The sequence below is a fragment of the Bombina bombina genome, chromosome 5 (genome assembly GCF_027579735.1).
Source record: "Bombina bombina isolate aBomBom1 chromosome 5, aBomBom1.pri, whole genome shotgun sequence".
Lineage (NCBI taxonomy): Eukaryota > Metazoa > Chordata > Amphibia > Anura > Bombinatoridae > Bombina > Bombina bombina.
The window spans coordinates 432,385,345-432,403,707 of record NC_069503.1 but is presented as its reverse complement, the minus strand read 5'-3'; the positions used below and the strand labels follow the sequence as shown (position 1 = coordinate 432,403,707).

At 39.2% G+C, this 18,363-nt stretch overlaps 1 protein-coding gene across 1 annotated transcript in view; it reads right to left on the bottom strand.

Annotated features, from left to right (window-relative positions):
* The window catches only part of LOC128660439 (collagen alpha-6(VI) chain-like), a 534,497-nt gene extending 516,972 nt beyond the window's left edge, over nucleotides 1-17,525 (bottom strand). Inside the window, exons 1-2 of the mRNA XM_053714286.1 lie at nucleotides 17,450-17,525; nucleotides 16,903-17,001 (exon numbers count right to left, since the gene is read on the bottom strand). The gene's annotated coding sequence lies outside the window, so the exon portion shown is untranslated. The remainder of the gene's footprint in view (nucleotides 1-16,902; nucleotides 17,002-17,449) is intronic.
* Nucleotides 17,526-18,363: the final 838 nt, after the last annotated feature.

Here is an 18,363-nt window from a genome sequence, read left to right as displayed (position 1 = left end):
GAATATATCCATTATTACGGTCGTTATATCGACGATATATTGATAGTCTGGAGGGGACCAGTACATTTGATTGAACAATTTTCAGAATATCTACAGAATAACTTGATGAATTTGAAATTTACATTAGAATTTAACAGAGACTCCATGCCATTTTTGGATATTAGACTGGTGTCTAATGTAACAAATAAATCAATAGATGTTGAATTATTTCGCAAAGAGATTGCAGGGAATACTATTCTCAATGCACAGTCTTGCCATCCAAAACATACAATTCGTTCTATCCCGAAAAGCCAATATATCAGAATCAAACGTAATTGCACGAATGAACAAAGTTATCAATCACACTCTGCAGAATTGACGAATAGACTTATACACAGAGGGTATTGTTGTAGAGAGGCAATAGAGTCTATTAAAAAGGAAGTTGATGTTATGGATAGGTCTACTTTACTTGAGAAAAAGAAAGTGGAAAGAGATGAGAGATTTCGTCAGCCTAAGTTTATCACTACGTATAGTGAAGAATATGCCCAAATTTGTGGCATTATCCGTAAAGCATTGCCTATCCTAGAAACAGATGACAAACTATGTGACATAGTCAAGGATGGAATAGTATTTGTGTCACGTAAAGCAAAAACATTAAGAGGGATCTTGTCTCCCTCTATGTTGCCTAAAATTTCTAGCCAAAATTGGTTGTCTATAAAACCAGGTTTTTACAAATGTGGTAGTAGGAGATGTAAATCTTGCACTTATGCTACCTTTGGTCAAAATTTTGTGTCTACTGCTAATGAAAAACAATTCAAGATACAGGAGCATATAACATGTAATTCTTGCTATGTCATATACCTTCTGACCTGTAGGGGGTGCTATAGGCAGTATGTCGGTCAAATGACACGGGCTCTAAAAGATCGTTTTTTGGAACACTTGCGTTCCATAGAAGATCCAGAGTCCACTACTCCTGTCTCCCTACATTTCAGAAAAGAACACGATTCTGATAGTTCCCTGCTGACATTCCAGGGTATCCAGCTGATTGCCAGACATCCAAGAGGAGGAAATAGATGTAATACTCTCAGTAAAAGAGAGGTTTTCTGGATCTTTCAGCTGGATACCAGAATGCCAGTAGGGCTAAATTCTGAATGGGATGTAAAACTATTTGTGGATACCTAAAATAGTTAAATTAGGTTTTTTATTTTCTATTTTTTGAATCAGATTTAATTCCTTTTCTGAAAGTTAATATGTGAGTTAAGAAATTGTATATTGTTTACTGTTTGTATAAATAAAGAAAAGTATTTTGCTGTCACTTAACACAGTATTCGTAGTATACATAATGCAGCACTTTTTGTAATTTGATTGGTTTAACTAAAGAGGGAGTGTGTCTGCTTTCCCTTTAAATAGTGCTGCATTATGGGCAATAGTACAAGATGGTCACTGAAGAAGTTTAATATATATGAAACGCGTTTGACCAGCTGGAATTGCTGAATTGCCTGTTGTAACCGCTTTTGCTAAACAAAGTTACTGAATACAAGACTTTTTATTTCACCACTTTGGAGCCTTTGTCTTTTATTTCCGTTACATGGTTTTATTTGTCTATTACCGTGTGCAGTGGATGTTGCTATCATATTAGTGCAAGCGGTGGTGGATCGTTTTACCACTTGCACCGGATTGACGGAGTTTCCAGGTATCGTCATCGAGACGTCAGGACCTACTCAAGAGGGGCGGCACCTTACGTGAAGCGCGAGCCGAGGCCACACACAGAACGGGCGTCTGAGCGCTCCCATGTTGTTGCTGTTACGTAGGTTGTATGCATCCCTGAACAGTAGAGTCTTTAGGGAGCGCTTCAAGCTGTTAAAACTAGGGGAGAGTCTTGTGGGGCGAGGCAGAGAGTTCCACAAGATGGGAGCCAGTCTGGAGAAGTCCTGTAAACGGGAGTGCGATGAGGTAACCAGAGAGGAGGAGAGTAGGAGGTCATGAGCAGAGCGAAGGGGACGGGAGGGAGAGTATCTGGAGACAAGGTCTGAGATATAGGGGGGAGCAGTGCAGTTGAGGGCTTTGTATGTCAGAGTGAGAATTTTGTATTTGATCCTAGAGGCAAGAGGAAGCCAGTGAAGGGATTGGCAGAGAGGAGCAGCAGATGAAGAGCGACGTGTAAGGAAGATGAGTCTGGCAGAGGCATTCATTATGGATTGTAAGGGAGCTAGGCGGCAGGTGGGGAGACCAGAGAGGACAGAGTTGCAGTAATCAAGGCAGGAAAGAATGAGAGAGTGGATTAAAATCTTAGTTGTGTCTTGTGTAAGGAAGTGTCTAATTTTGGAGATGTTTTTAAGGTGGAAGCGGCAGGCTTTAGCCAAGGACTGAATGTGAGGAGTGAAGGAAAGATCTGAGTCAAATGTGACCCCGCGGGGTAGGGGTAATGATGGATTTGTCGACAGTTATAGAGATATTGGGGGTAGAGATTTTGGAAGAAGGGGGGAAAATGAGGAGCTCAGTTTTGGAGAGATTTAGCTTGAGGTAGTGAGAGGACATCCAGGAAGAGATGTGACAAAGACAGTTAGTGACACGGGTTAGCAAGGAAGGAGATAGGTCTGGTGCAGAGAAGTAGATTTGGGTGTCATCGGCATACAAATGATATTGGAAACCGTGGGACTTAATTAGGGAACCTAGTGATGACGTATAGATTGAGAAGGGGACCGAGGACAGAGCCTTGCGGTACTCCGACAGAAAGTGGTGACGGGGCAGAGGAGGCCCCAGAGAAGGCTACACTGAAGGTACGGTTTGATAGGTAGGAAGAGAGCCACGAATGGTCTGTGTCACAGATGCCGAAGGATTTGAGGGTTTGGAGCAAAAGAGGGTGGTCAACAGTGTCAAATGCTGTGGACAGATCAAGGAGGATAAGCAGAGAGAAGTGGCCTTTTGATTTTGCTGTAAGTAGGTCACTGGTGACCTTAACAATAGCTGTCTCTGTGGAGTGATAGGGGCGAAATCCAGATTGCAGCGGGTCAAGAAGGGAGTTTAATGTAAGGAAATGGGATAGGCGTGCATATACTAGTTTTTCGAGAAGCTTTGAAGCAAGAGGGAGGAGGGAAATAGGGCGGTAGTTAGATGGGGAGGTAGGATCAAGGGAAGGTTTTTTGAGGATAGGTGTGACCAGTGCATGTTGCATCGATGAGGGAAATGTACCAGTGCTGAGGGAGAGGTTGAAAATGTGTGTTAGTATAGGGGTAAGGGTCACAGAGAGGGAGGGGAGTAACTGTGAGGGGATAGGGTCAAGGGGACAGGTAGTGAGGTGAGAGTGCAGTATAAGTGCCAAAACTTCTTCCTCAGTAACAGGGGAGAATGAACTAAGTTTCAGGTTATGAGGGCTGTGGTTGAGTGAGAGCATTTGAGGGGGGGAGAGAATGGAATTATGTTGAGAACTGATTTCATGTCTGATGGAGTCAATTTTGTTAATGAAGTGACTGGCAAAGTCTTGAGCTGACAGAGAAGTTGTATTAGGAAGTGGGGGAGGGTGGAGGAGAGTATTGAAAGTGGACAATAGACGTTTTGGGTTTGAAGAAAGATTAGAGATAAGAGTAGAGAAGTAGTGTTGCTTGTGGAGATTAAGGGCAGAATAGTAGGAGTTCAAGATTAATTTGTAATGAAGAAAATCAGCTGAACTCCGTGATTCTCTCCAATGCAAGGCGCTCTCCACTTTAGCCACACACCTAGACCAGGTGAGAGACATGGTGGCGGTGTTGAAATCTTACTGTCCCCTTCCTGCTCCTATCAGCACCTCCATCCTCATCCATCTCTCTCCTTCTCCTCCTTTGAAGTCCATTGCATCCACATTTTCTCCCCCCTCTCCCTCAAGGTGGCAGTTATCTATCGCCCCCCTGGACCAACCTCCCAATTCCTTGACAACTTTGCTGCCTGGCTTTCTCACTTTCTCTCTACAAATACACCTACTCTAATCTTAGGGGACTTCAACCTCCCCATTGATAACCCATCTACCCCTGCTGCCTCTAAACTTCTCTCACTCACAAACTCCTTTATTCTTTCACAATCCACCCTATTCCCTACTCACCGTGACGGACACTCTCTTGATCTGGTATTCTCCTACCTCTGCTCCCCTTCTGATGTCACCTGTCGCCTATTTCCCATCTCAGATCACCATCTGCTCACCTATAATCTCAATGTACAGGCTAAACCTATTTCTACCCCAGCCTCCGCACCAGTAGAAATCTGCACACTGTGGATCCTCTCCAACTTTCTAACCTTATTCAAAAACGCCTTCCCCACACTTCAACGGTATCCTGCCCTGACCTTGCTACAACCCACTATAACAATACTCTCTCCTCTGCACTCGACACCCTTGCTCCTCCACAAATACGCAAAACCCCACGCACTCTCAGCAAAAACGCTATCTACAAAAATGCTCCCGTGCTGCTGAATGTGACTGGAGGAAATCCCGCTCTGAACCCGATTTCCTTTACTATAAGTTCATTCTTTATTCTTACTCCTCTGCCCTTCACTTAGCAAAACTACTTCTCTTCTCTCATATCTTCTCACTCCTCAAACCCTAAACGTCTCTTCTCCACTTTCAACACTCTCCTCTATCCACCTGCACCACCCCCCTCATCTGACTTTAGTGCTCAAGACTTGGCAGATTACTTTTTCAACAAAACACTTACCATCAGAAGCAACCTTTCATCTCCGCCCCCGGTCACCCCCTCCAACACTCTCAGTACCTTCCCCCCAACCACTGAGAATGAAGTGAGTTCACTAATATCTTCCCCACACCTCACTACATGCCCCCTTGACCCTATCTCTTCACATTTAATACCTGTCCTCTACCCTCACCCCAGCCCTTACTCACATATTCAACCGATCCCTTACTACTGGTTCATTTCCATCATCCTTCAAACATGCAAAGGTCACCCCCTTCCTCAAAAAACCCTCCCTCAACCCCAATTCTCCTGCAAACTACCGCCCCATATCACTACTTCCGCTAGCTTCTAAAGTCCTGGAAAAACTAGTTTTCGATCGCCTAACACACTTCCTATGCTCTAACTCATTGCTTGACCCCCTGCAATCTGGCTTCCGTCCCCAACACTCAACTGAGACTGTCCTCACCAAGGTTACTAACGATCTTCTTTCTGCTAAAAACAATGGCCACTATTCTATACTTATCTTACTTGACCTGTCTGCTGCCTTTGACACTGTTGACCATCCCCTCCTCCTATGGATTCTCAGCTCCCTTGGGCTCTGTGACATTGCCCTCTCCTGGATCCACTCTTATCTCTCCAATAGGTCCTTTTCTGTCTCATTTGCTGGCGACTCATCCTCTCCATTGCCTCTGTCTGTTGGAGTACCTCAAGGCTCTGTTCTAGGCTCTCTACTCTTCTCTATTTATACTTCCTCACTGGGTAAACTTATTAGAAGCTATGGCTTCAACTGTCACCTCTATGCTGATGATACTCAGATCTACCTATCCACCCCTGCACTCTCTCCTTCTGTCCTTTCCCACATCAGCGACTGCTTATCTGGCATTTCTTCCTGGATGGCCTCTCACCACCTAAAAATCAACATGTCCAAGACTGAGCTTCTTCTAATCCCCCCAACTAATTCTACTCCAGTTTCTAACTTTACTATCACTGTCGGTGACACCATCTCCCCATCACCCCAAGTCTGCTGCCTTGGAGTTACACTCGACTCCAATCTGTCCTTCATACCCCACATCCAATCGCTCTCTTCATCCTGTCGCAACCACCTACGCAATATCTCCAAAATGTGTCCTTTTCTGAGTGCTGAAACTACTAAACAGCTAATTCATTCCCTAGTAATTTCCCGGCTTGACTACTGTAACAACCTACTAACTGGCCTTCCTCTCTCCCGCCTCTCCCCCCTTCAATCCATCCTAAATGCTTATGCTAGGCTAATCCACCTCTCCCGATGCTCTGTATCTGCCGCACCCCTCTGTGAGTCCCTTCACTGGCTCCCCATTCACAAATTTCAAAATTCTCACTCTGACCTACAAAGCCCTTACCAATGCAGCCCCCCATATCTGTCCTCACTCCTCAACAAATAAACTCCAGCCCGTCCCCTAAGATCCAAAAACGATCTACTCCTTGCCTCTTCTACCATCACCTCCTCTCATGCTAGACTACAGGACTTCTCTCGTGCTGCACCAACCCTCTGGAGCGCACTTCCTCGTGCTGTCAGACTTTACCCCAACCTCTCCTCCTTTAAACGCTCCCTAAAGACCTTCTTGTTCAGGGAAGCCTATAACCAAATCAGTAACTAATGAATTCCACTTGCCTAATAGATGCCCTCATCTAACTTCACACTAACATCACTCCCACCTTTGCAGTCCCCACCTCCTGTTTCTCACCCTCCTACCCATTTAGATTGTAAGTTCCCACGGGAACAGGGCTCCCAATTCCTCCTGTATTTGTTTGTTAAATGTTGTCTGGTGTCTCATATTGTACTGTCCTTTTATCTTTGTTACCTATGAACAGCGCTGCGGAATCTGTTGGCGCTTTATAAAGAATAATAATAATGCCGTTCAGCAGTACGGGAACATCTGCGTAGGTATCGTGTCAGAGGAGTATGCCAGGGCTGGGGATGAGTGTGTGATTTCCGAGCAATAGTAAGAGGGGCGAGATTGTCAAGGATGGATATAAGGGTGGAATTATAGTGGCAGATAGATTGTTCAGGGCAGGAAAAGGAGGAGAAGGATGAGAGGAGCGGTTTAAGGGAATTAGCAAGTTGTTGCTGATCAAAAGACATAATGCTTCTGTGAAGTTTGGTGTGAGGAGTAGAAGGAGGAAGAGTTGTAGGAAGGGATGATATGTTGCAAGTAAGGAGATGGTGGTCAGAAAGAGAAAAAGGGGAGTTTGAGAAGTTTGAGAGATAGCTAAAGATCAGGTCAAGAGAGTGACCGTCTTTGTGAGTGGGAGAATCAGTCCATTGTGACAGACCGAAAGAGGAAGTGAGTTGCAGAAGTTGTTTAGCAGATGAGGCAGTGGGATTGTTAAGGGGGATGTTAAAGTCACCAAGAATGAGGGCAGGGGTGTCTGAGGAAAGGAAATAGGGTAGCCAGGCAGCCAAGTGATCTAGAAATTGAGTTGAGGAGCCAGGGGGTCGGTTATATGACTGCAACACGTACAGAGAAAGGGGAAAGCTGTTTTCCAGAAGGCTACCTGTTGTAAGTTAGAGGCAGTTTGGAGCACGCTGAGTGTAAAGTCTGTGTATTTTCTCTGAGTTTCTGGGGAGCGGATGTGTTTGAAATCAAGCTGAGGAGAGAGATATATTAGGTTAATGATGGGCCAGCAAGAGTGTGTTAAAGGAGTGGGAGGTACATTTATGGACATTTAAGCTAAGGGTCAATCATGCAGAAACAAAAAAAAACATCAACAAAATACTTTATTGGAAATGCATTTGTAGGCATTATGAATAAGCTGGTGAACTTTTCAATGTAGGATATTAAAAGGGTTCATAATTTCATCCAACTAGATATTATTTCCTTTCAGACAAATAATGCCTAGTCTACAACACTATTTTATCATATAAAAGATGAGCAATGAAATGTTTAATTATTTTTTGTATTGCAATGGTTTAAAGGGACATAAAGTAAAAAAAAAATATTTCATGATACAGATAGAGCATTTTAGTTTTAAATAAATATCCAATTTACTTAGATCAGGGGCATATTTGGCCTAGCAAACAATGGCACTTGCTTATGGAGGGCTGATGGGGGGGGCAGTACTTGGAGTCTCACTACACACACTGCACTACCACATGCACTGCACAAGATGCACTCACACTACACACACTCAACTTATATACACACACACAAAACACATATACACACACACACAGACAAGCACACTTGAACATTAACATTTACTTTGGAAATGCCACAAAATTAAAAATAAAGGTCACATTGCACCCTAAAACCTGGGGGGGGGGGGGGCAGCAGAATTTTGAGTGCCTAGGGCAGACAAAACCTAAGTAGTCCTCTGAGTTAGTTATATAATTATCTTTATTTCTCTTGGTATCCTTTGTTGAAAAGCATATCTAGGTAGACTCGAGAGCAGAAATGAAACTAGTGGAGCCAGCTTCTGATTGGTGGCTGCACATATATGCCTTCTGTCATTAGCTCATATGTTCAGCTAGATTCCAGTAATGATTCACTTGTCCTACCAAGAAATGAAGCAAATTTGATAATATAAGTAAATTGAAAGTTGTTTTAAATGTATGTTCTATCTGAATCATGAAAGACAAATTTGGGGTTTTGTGTCCCCTTTAAGTTACAGCCGCTTAAACTTATTTTGAAACAACCAGGAACTATATCTGTTAACTGTTCCCCAGGTATCAGTTGTCTGTCTAATGAGAACAATCCTCTTAGTTCTGTGGATAACAAAGACACACCCTCAATTAGCGTGAAAAACAAACGTAGTTTAATAAGTATGAGAAAATATGTTTGTTTTTTATTTTTTAAAATAGCCTCTTTTAGATGAAACAGAAAATAAAAACTTTAGGAATGGAGGAGCCGCACTAAGTTAAAATTTCAAGATTTGCAAATTTATTGCATGAAGACAAATTAAACAAACACAGCAAAAAAGGTGACTGACGCGTTTCCCTCCCTCTAGTGGCCCTTCAACAGAGACATAATGAACATGTACACAGTCTGTCCTTATATCAGGCAAAAATTGCCCACACATTTGCCCACACTTAACTCAATTTAAAAAAATATAAACAGGTACAGTGAAAAACAACAAATATATATCTAAAAACCAAAACCCAGTACATCTCATTTACAGTGCTACCCCTGTACTAATACACATCATTCTATTTAGGAATCTTGGCCACTGTGAGCAATGATATTCAAAAAGAGTATTACCAGGACACATTTCAGAAAAGAAGGACACTCCATATTATATGTAAGGTGTAATTATTATTATTAAAATAAAAACATTGTATGTTCCGTTGAACACAAAACTGAAGGAGATATTCTGTAGTATTGCTTATCTCCAGGGTAAGTGGTGTAAATTGTGTGTATAATAGAGTCAATTAACAATGAGAAAAGTATAATTCATAGGGGAGGGGGAACTACAGATGATAAAAAATCCACATTTGGAAGTGCAATCATGTTTTCTTTTGTTGAGGCTAAGAAGTTTACATCCTTCCATGATCTCCAAAGTTTAAAAATGCAGATGTATTTTCTGTTTATACTGTACATATAACAATAGCTTGGAAAATTGATCCAACTATAGTTAATGAATTCCACATTTTATATTCATGCTAGCAGACCAAGAGATGCTTGTTTATTAGGTATTTTTTACTCTTTGCTTCCACAGGAAACAGCAAATCAATGATAGGTTGTCAAAGCTTGAAATACATGCATGAAATCATTATCAAATATAAGGATGATTCATAAAATGCTCTTACTTCCTTCCAATGGAGTTGGCTTTCAAGTCCATAAGTTGTACAATCATAGAAACTGCTTTAAATTGACCAAAGCAACAACAACAACAAAACACACTTTTTTCACCTTAAAACTAAAGGAAAGTAAAGGGTTTTACATGATTTTTTTAGGTAAATATACTTCCTTTCTTGATAAAAACAACTTGTTGTTTTCATATTTGTAGATGTATGATTTACCTACTAGTTTTACCATAAATGTGAACATTTTGGGCTAGATTAAAAGTGGAGCACAAACGTTTGCGTCTGAGCAATAAGGGGTTTATCAAAGGCGTTTGCGTTCATTGGGCTTACCGCTCATATTGTGAGTTAAAATTAAATATAATCGCTTGAGTACTATCGCAATTTACACTAGAGTGAATACCATGACTTTAGAGCTCTGGTTAACTGTTATGTGAAACATAAAAGTGTCACAAAATACATAAAAATACATTACAAAGTAAAGTTACACTCATAATAACACAATCTAATAAAATTATTTTAAAAAAAAATATTGCACACAAAAGTTATAAAGGTTTAAAGATATGAGGTATCATGTGTTAGAAAAAGGCAAAGGGCTTTAACATAGAGATAGCTACATATAAATAAATGTCTTAAGATATATATGTATGTATATATAGCACCTGTAGCTCTCACTGTTTTACCTCGCCACATGTATGCTAGCGAGTTTATCTAAAAATATTCAATGTGCTTATTGCACTGATAGAATAAGACATGTATGTGAAATTAGAAGGGGATACAATGTAGAGTATGATGAAAACACCAAAATTTAATTTGTAATTGCTTCAAAAAATGTTATTATCAGTGGTGGGTTTTCCCTATTACATTCCCCTGTTATACATTCCCACTCTCCTGTGAACCTCTCTATTCCAGTGAGGTTCAATACTTTCTATGGGAGGCATCTTTTGTTAAAGAGAACTGAGTGACATCTATCCATGAGATGGTTGGTTAGTTAATTAATTCCATGCCGGATAACATTAGAGGACCTCAGTACTGAAGAGCAAGTGAATTACATCCAGGGGAATGTGAATAGAAACACATGAACATTATGGGCTCTTTTAAAGCTATCAATAACACTGCTCCACCCTATGGGGCATATTTATCAAGCTCCGTACGGAGCTTGATGCCTTGTGTAGGGCTCACCGGAAACAAAAGTTATGAAGTTATGAAGTTATAAAGACTGCTGCTCCATAACCTGTACGCTCGCACAATCATAAATAGGCCACTATACCTCCGACCTAGTCTCCAGATACTCGCCCTCCCATTCCCTTTGCTCTGCTCTCCTACTCTCTTGTTACCTCCTCACATTCCCAGCTACAAGACTTCTGCAGACTGACCCCTATTTTGTGGAACACTCTGCCTCACCCTACACGACACTCCCCTAGTTTTAAAACTTTCAAGCACTCCTTAAAGACTCTACTGTTTAGGGATGCCCCTTGAATCACCTTAGAATGTAAGCCTACAAGCCTAGCTGCTTTGTAGATCACTGTCATGAGAGATGAATTACAACAGTGAAACTCTTGGCAGGGCCCTCTCTCCCTTTAGCATTCTTTGTGAAACGCGCGTCAGGGGTCCTTAGGAGTAGCTCTGCCTCTCCTTTGTGTTTTAATTTTGCTTACCATGGTCTAACTTAATTCTCTAGCATAATTATATTTGCCAATTCAGCTCAGCAGTATTATATTTAAAAGTAAATGTTAATTTAGCCCTCGGATTGTAAGGGCTTATTATATAGTTAATATTTCACCTGTTGGCTGATCCACTGGCACTACAATATTTTTCAAGAGACATATTATGATCACCCTCTGGTTTAAGTGTTTTTAAATTTAGCCCTAATGTTGTTGTGTATGAATGATCATTCGTGGGTGTTTTTTATCCCTCAATAAACTTTAACAGTGTGAATGTAATGGAATGATATACCCATTTATTTTCCACTAGTTTTGCAGAGTTTCATATATTTTTCCTCCTTTTTGCAGAGCTAGACTTCTTACACTCTATTGTAAACCTTTTTTACAATTAGTTTGCTAGTTGTCCCTCTCTCCCTTTGTCTCTCATAACTGTCACCTTGCCATATTAGACCCATGTCTTTAGTGCTCCGGAACCTGTTGGCGCTCTACAAATAACTGATAATAATAATAATAATAATAATAATTTTGCAATATATATATGTACAGGTGGCCCTCGTTTTACAACGGTTCAATTTACACCGTTTCAGAATAACAACCTTTTTTTCCAGTCATGTGACTGCTATTAGCAAAAATGCGTAGTATAAATGATATCACAGATTTGTGATACATTTAACTGTACATGTGACTTGCTGCCACTAATACAACAATAGGTGTTCAGCAGACTTATTAACCTCTAACACATTCTTCTTAAACTGGGATATCACTAAAAACATGAGCTCTGATTATAGCCAGTCCTCAACAACTGATAAGGACTGCTCATTGAAAACACTAGTTAGTTATCTTTATATAATTTATTAAAAGCTTTATAGAAGAAATTATATCTTTATATAAAGTAGAATATGTCAAAGCAAATATATTACAGTTAAAATGAGAAATATCTTTAAAATACATAACTTGCACATGTTTAATGATTCAAAATGCTTTTTTAAACAAATGTTCGTTGGTCCTTTTTTTAAGACAAATATTTTGCATGTACATTTAAAAATTATACAAGATAATTACAGCTTTCACATGTACTGTCAAATATTTAATAGTAGGTGAGTAAATGGTATGAGAACTGTAATATTTTTGTTTCTTAGATACAGCTTTAATTATCCCTGTTTCCTGTCTTTTTGTCTGGTCATCTGACATGGTAAAGATATTACTAATGATACCCTTAGGTACTTTGAAACAATCCATTTTAAACATATCTATATTATCTGTACCTGATCTGTGCTTCTCAACAACTGAAATCGTGTTCTGTAGTAAACTGAATGAAACAAATTCCTGCACAAATATTTGTGAATCCCCTCTACACCTTCTGTAACCTAATTCACCCACTGTTGCTGTTATCACTGAAAAATCATCTTAACCCTTTAAATACAAATGACAGCTTATTGTTGTCCATTATACACACAAAATGCGAATGACCCCAATGTGTTCTAAGAGCCACAATGTGCAATCCCCTCTCCCATTATCTATCCTTCGTTGTGAAACCTCTACCATTCAGGCCAAGCTAGCTAAGTCATCCAGGATTGTGATGTCACTATGCTGTGTGTGATGGCATAAGTCACATGGAATGAGAAAGTAACCTACCTTCACTTTCTAATTTCATGAGGAAAATGAGACAACCGTATTTAAAAGGCCATTATAGTAAAAAAAAAAGACATGTTCTATTCTGTTAGTGCACGTAACTTTAAGACTATTAACCCTAGACTACTGTGTGTTTATCTCCTGCAATGGGGTTAAACACATGGTAGAAAATACTGCTTGGAATTTGCAGAGAACTGCTGATCCTGAGTGGAAAATGCTGCATCTGAGTCATCCAACTAGCGCTGCTAATGGGATCAGCAGTGCTCTGCGAGTACTGAGCAATATTTCTACTGTGTGTTTAACCCCTTTTTGGTAGTTAAACCAACAGTAGTCTAGGGATGATGTCTTAAAATGACATCTATCAGATTAGAGAATTTATTTTTTACTAAATGGCACTTTAAAAATAGATATGTCCCTCTTTTAAATGAGGGGGCCATGTGTCTCTCTGATTTGCCGGTGTTCACCATGGTAATATTTGCTATGGGGAACAGGTTTTGTTTAAAATCTCTATCACCTTTGATTAGTATTAACCCTAAACTTACAAAGCACTCAACAGGCTCACTCCCAAACTATATTTCCTCTCTCATTTCCAAATATTCACCATCCTGTCCTCTTTGGTCAACCTCTGACCTAGGTCTCTCCACTCCTATTATATCTATGTCCCACTCCCGTCTCCAAGACTTCTCACATGTTGCTCTTGTCCTCTGGAACTCTCAATTCCACTCCATAAGACTGTCTCCAACCTCTGTATAGCTTCAGGCGCTCCTTGAAATCCATATATTCAGAGAGGTTTAGCATGTCTCCTCCATATTTCATCCTAACCAAAATAATTCTTGAACTGCCAAAGTCATGTGACAAGCTACCCCCAAACCTTATGTCTCTGCACCCTCAACCCTGTAGACTGTGAGCTCTCCTCCTATACTAGATTTGTTTAGTCTGTTATGCTTTTGTATCTTATCATTGTATACCCTATTTCTGTACCCAGCGCAACGGAATTTTCCAACGCTATACAAATAAATACAAATAAATTATGATAATTAGCAACCCCTATCAACCCCTGTCTTTTCATGTATGGTCTCATATCCCTTTCATTAGTAGTTTAATAAAAATGTAACTTCCTAATGTATTTACAGTCAGCACATTCACCAATATCCCACATATGAAAGACTGGATTGCTCTTGTACAAATGTAGGTTTTATGTCCCTAAAGGTAGCAAATCATGTCACTGAAATTCAGGGCTGGACTGGGAATAAAAAGTAACCCTTGAAAATTTGAAGACCAGCCCTATTTTTTTATTGAGTCCGTAGAATGCACTAGCCCCCATTTTTCTCAAGGGGATTATTGGGGCTACACCTCCCCCAATATTTATTTTATTCAGAAATAAGCAAAAATACCAGACTGCTGCTTATATATGCATGATACAACCCAATTCCATCCATGATTCCCTTTCACAGTGGGAAAATGATTATCCATACTGTGATCTAGAGAAGACACTCCAAAACTGTGTGTCACTCTGTCTAGCTACATGGCCTAGATAATAAAACTTACAAAGAAATACTGTGTGACCTTAAGATAGAAAAGTCAAAAATTAAAATGTTCATGGGTGCATTTCAATTTTAAATATAAGCATTTTTGCAATTATATTCCATTAGCAAAAATGCTCCTAGTAATAATTATTACTGTTTTCGGCCAGCATATGTACATATCCTGTGAAGCCCGTGCACCAATATTCAAACACCACACCTTATCAGAGAGCTGGCAGTGGTGAGTATTGCTTTGAAGATGTAAAGTGTCTGAATACTGGTGCACAGGTCCTCACAGGATATGTGCGTATGCTACGGAAAAACAGTGATAATGTTTACTAGAAGCATTTTTTGATAATGGAATTATAGGAGCAAAAATGCTTGTACTTCAAACTGTAATGCACCCCATGCACATTTCAATGTTGACCTTTCTATCCCTTTAATATGTATAGCTCAGAAGAACAAAGCAGAGATGTGATACAGCTGCATCACTTCACCAGCAGCTCCAGCTCCAATAGTAGCTGTCCAGCCCCCGCTGCTGCAGCCCACCATGCAATCACCTGGTGTCCTGGTAGGCCAATCGGCCTTTGGTGAAAGTAGCAATTACTGTCCTCTAATTGATTTTTAGGACGTTCAGTGCTTTATATGGACCCCGGCACCTCAATAGATAAGTATTAGAATGGGGCAGGTGACCACTGTTCTGAAAGTGGAGAGGCTTTACATGTGCTATTTCTGTATCAAAAGTAATCACCTGATAGAACCACATGCAGAGAGAACAAAACCATTAATTTCTGACAAGGCATAGATGGGTGTGGGGAATCTATGTGAAATTAGATAAACGCAAATGTGATTTGTTTATCCAATAATTATTATTAGATATTTTATTCTTCGTCTATCTTTTAGCATTAAACTTTAAAAAGGGACAACATATCTTCTAGTTTCCAGTTAGCAATGTTGAATTGAATGCTAAATGGTGGAACCATAATATGTTTAAAAAATAGAGGAAATAATGGACCTTCCATGTAGCTGATTGCCATGAAAGCTATAGAAAATGACAAATATATATATATAATCTGTAAGTGTGTTTTTTCATTGTTGGATGGAGATTAGATTTAATTTCTAAAAAGCACTTCCTCTGCTGAAAAAACAAGATAGTATAATCAAAGTAAATGGCAATTATCCATTGCCATCTTGCCAACATATCATGTTAAATAGAGATGGCAATAACATACAGTATATATATATATATATATATATATATATATATATATACTCTTTACTGTGAGCTTGCTGGTGAGTGCAGGGTTTTCTCAATGTGTTGTATTAATTGTTTTGTAATTTCCCTATGGTTCTTACACCCACTCTGTCTGGGGTTAACTGCCTGTGACCCTCGTGAACAGCACAGCTTTTTGTGAGTGCCACTGAGCACCCAGGGCTGAGCATGTTGCTGGGTCATGGGATGTGTACCGGTCCGGTCTTGCGAGTGCAGCTCCCCTTCCGTGTTTTGTATATTTCTGGGTGATTACATATGCCTGTGCACCCCCTCCCCTTGTCCCCAGTTTTGTTTGGATTTCAGAGCTTGCATTGTGTGGCTGTGCTAGGGACTCAGGTATTGGAAAGAACCTTGACGTGGTACCTGAGCTTGTCCCATTTGGCCAGATGCGGTAACTAACCCTTCCATTTTTTATTTTAAATCTTTACTGTGAGCTTGCTGGTGAGTGCAGGGTTTTCTATATGTATTTTATATATATTATCGGTTATTTGTAGAGTGCCAACAGATTCCGCAGCGCTATAAACAAAGGGGAGTACAACAAAACAATTAAAGGGATCAGATGGGTAGAGGGCCCTGTCAAGAGTTGCACTAAATATATATATATATATATATATATATATATATATATATATATATTCTATGGGCATTTATTACTTAACAAACACAAATCATATAGTGGTAGTTGAAATACAGTGTAGTGCATTACAGTTAGTACTAGCTGAAATATGTTTCTTTAAAAAAAAATGTTCTACTTATTCATTATAATTACTATAGCAATAGATATATGGATATCACTATAGACTGTGTACACCCATCTACTACTTAGGGCCTGCAGGCATGACCTCACAGTGGCAATCAAACCATGTGACCTACAGCCATATCAGAAGTAGTTGATGTTTGATTATATATGAAGAAATGTATGTAAGTTACTATTTTAACTTAATGTCATAGTGTGATCTGAAGGAAAAGCTCCAAATAGTGTGTCACTATGTACAATGATGGACTTCACTGTCAAAAAACTGAGCAAACTACATCCCAAATATACAATTTATACCTAACAATTATAAGAGGCAGAGTGTACAATGTGTCATTGTTATTACAGTATACCAGTATATGAAATCAAAATTATTCCTATTGGAAAAAGAGGTAAATCCAAGAAAAATTAAAGCAATAATTTGACAACAATGAACCAAAAAGTTCAGTTCAATAATAATGAATTCAAACTTGTCTTTTATCCACAAAGGACATTTAATTCCACTATTCAGCAGCTCTGCATTCATTCATATTTATTCAGTGCAATACTGATCATTAATGACATGTGCAACCAATTTTAAATTCAACTTTAAAAAACTTTAAGTAAGGTAAAATAAATGTGGGCAAGATCCCTCCTTACCTTTGGATTCTACTTGATTGAATAACTTGAATATATTGAATTTAACGCACTGTGCACATCCTCAATGAAGGGTAAATAGAACTGGTTCAGTTGTAGGAGCTGTGCATAAAATACACACAGATTAGTTGAGTGGAAAACCTAGCTTCAGTTTTCAGATAACAGCCTGAGGATAGCACCTGATTCCTGTGCAGCTGTGACGCTGTGCCAGGTAAGTAGTTTTACAGGGGAGAAAAGAGGACTAACCCCTGGGGCTTTATACTGACTGAGGAAAGTAAGGAATGCACATCAGCTATGTATGTGTCAAGCTCGGTCTTCTTCATCCTCATATAACAAGGTAAAACAGAATACTTAACTGTTAGAATGAAACTTATTATTTACACCCATATAAGTTCACTTACAATGGCTAAATGTATATTAACCCATTCATTAACTTAACTACCCATTAATATTTTGGGTAAGTAAATAGATGATAGATTTAGTCGATAACTCTGCAATAGTAAATATTAACGACTGCTTAGGTGTTACAAATGAACATTGATAAACCAACCTGGCTCCGTTTGAGATGTGCATCGGTCCCTTATTACAGAGGTGCAGCACAGCAGTGTACATGAGATCCCGGCTAGGCAGAGACCGGGGAGCAAGAATAGAAACTGCAAACAGCGAAGTATAGGGGACTGGACCATCCAATCAGAGGCACAGGTACACGGTCCAATCACAGCGGGAAGCAGTCTACCACAGCCTCCAGCTCATCTGTATGTTGTTCAAGGTCTGTAATGCAAAAGCTGTGTCTTGCAGCGTTCAAACTCTGTTTAAATTTGGTGTTTTCATATATTATTTCTATAGCGTATTTTTTACTATATTGCTCTTTGGTAAGTTTCAGGCTGTGCCATTCCATTACATAGCATACGTTTCCTTATGTACAGATTTTTTAAGTTAGTATTTAGTTTGATCTCTTTTCTAGCTGCTAACTTAAAAAAAAATCACAGTGTGAATGAATAAATTTGCTAATATGGTGACATCAAAAAATGTCAGAAAAACAAGTACTGTAATATACTACAATTTTTTCCCTCTCTTTACTATATTTGAGCTAATTGTTTACATGATACATTCTTCTAACCTGCTAATGTTCTAGATAAGGAGATGATACAACTGCATTCATGATTCAGTTGTTTTTTATTAGCAAACACATTTATATATTTCATGTTCCTATATATTTTTGCATTTACTGATACTTATAATACTGTAATCTTATAACAAAATGTTACTAAGCCTTAGTGTTAAACATTTGAATATATTGTAACTGGGGAGTCATGCTAAAAAGTTATTGATCTAGTGTTGTTTTGATTAATATAACATATTTTACATTTGAAAAGGTCTTATTTGGCAAATATATAATAATTATGTGAATAAAGAGGAATACACAATGACATTCTGATTTCAAAGAAGAATAACAGCTAATTT